Source organism: Heterocephalus glaber, unplaced genomic scaffold (genome assembly GCF_053883595.1).
Source record: "Heterocephalus glaber isolate CG9 unplaced genomic scaffold, H.glaber_assembly_v1.0 deba00001561, whole genome shotgun sequence".
Classification (NCBI taxonomy): domain Eukaryota; kingdom Metazoa; phylum Chordata; class Mammalia; order Rodentia; family Bathyergidae; genus Heterocephalus; species Heterocephalus glaber.
Genome location: NW_028258349.1, coordinates 14,618,277 through 14,620,047, shown reverse-complemented (window position 1 = coordinate 14,620,047; position 1,771 = coordinate 14,618,277).

Genomic DNA, 1,771 nt, shown 5'->3' with positions numbered 1-1,771 from the left:
ACCTTGAACATGAAATCCTCTTGCTCAGCTTCCCCAGTACCTGGGATTACAGGAGGGCAACACCACATCTGGCATTATATACATATATATATCTCCATATCCCAGATGAGACTTGAACTTGTGATCCTCCTGCCTCAGCCTCCCCAATAGGTGGGACTACAGGTATGTACCCCATGCCCAGCTTTACCATCAGAGTTTTGACCCTTTTAGGGCCATGCTGTTCAGGAAAGCTGAGACCACGGGCACATGCTGTGTCTGTACTGTCGGCTGGTAGACTCTGGCTGCGGTAGAAATTGAGCTTGCAAATGTGCTAGTTCCCTTGTGGAGGTACTGCATGCTTAATTTTATTTCACTTTAAAATTAAATAGTCACACATGGCTGGTAGCTCCTGTCCTGAGCAGCACAAGCTAGGCTGGCTTTTTGTTTTATAGTATTAAGTAAAGACTCACTTTTCTTCTGTCCATAAAATGGGCCAGTTTCCCCAGCACTATTATTTACCAGCCATTTACCTGTGCTGACTTGTGGGGCCAGATATTTTGCACACGAAGCTCCTGCACACACCTGCTTGGCCTCTGGGCCTCTGGGCCCTCCGCGGGATCATTAAACCAGATGAAGCCAGCAAATCCGCAGGGAAGGAAAATCATGATTTCATTAGTGATGGCATTTTCCTGAGACCCATGGCTGCTCAGAATAAAGACTACATTTCCCAACCTGCCTTGCCTCTGGGCAGCTGTTTGCTGAAGCTAGCTGAGGAATGGTTGTCATCTCTCCCACAGTCCTAGGATGAAGGAACAAGGTGGAAGGACACTGGGGTCCTGAGAACTCAAATCCCGCTTGGCCTGGGTGTTTACACAGAGCCCTTGTGGACTCCACAGGTTCCCACCCTGGAGCGGGCATCAGAATTCCCTGCAGGTGCTAGGTGTGGTGGTGGATGGTGTAGCTCAGCACTCAGAAGGCTAAGAGGATAGTGAGTTCACAGCCAGCCTGGATGATATAGACTGTGAACAAAGAAAAGAAAAGAAAAGAAAAGAAGAGAGAGGAGGGGAGGGGAGGGGAGGGGAGGGGGGAGAGAAAAGAAGAGAAGAGAGAAAAGGAAAAGAAAAACGAAAAGAAAAGGAGGAAGAGAGAGGAGAGAGAGAGTGCTCGAGCGCCGGGGATTTAGCTCAGTGGTTCTGCCACCTGCCTTGGAAGCGCAAGGTCCCGAGTTCGATACCTGGTATCAAAAAAAAAAAAAGAGAGAGAGAGAGAATGAAAGACAGACCCCACCCCCAAGGTTTGCTAAAATGCAGGTTGCTGGGCCTTACCTGGTGTCTGATTCAGCCTGGGGCGGGGCCCAGGAATTTGTATTTCCAGCAAGTTCCCAGAGCAGCGGCTGGTTGGGAACCACTGGTCTGACCTGTTTACATCGATTGTTTTGGTTCTCCATAAACAGCCCTGTGGCCTACAAGATAGCACACCCAACTCCCCTGCCCAGACTTGAGCCTCGGGAAAGCCCGGTCTGGCCCTCACATCTGCATAGAGCGAGTCCCGGGTTCCAGGTGGTGGCCATGGCAGTTAGGCTGCAGCACAGCCCACTCCGCCCTGCAAAATGACCCATTCTGCTCAGCCAGGAAGACTGAGAGGTTACTTTTCAGGGCCTCCCTGGCAGCTGGGTCAGGAAGGCTCTGCCAGGAGACACCAAAGGGGGTGGGGCTGTGCTGCTCCGGCTCTGCAGGGGCAAGGGGGGTTTTCCTGGGTCTGGGCAGTGCCACTGACCCCTTGTCCCCCAGCC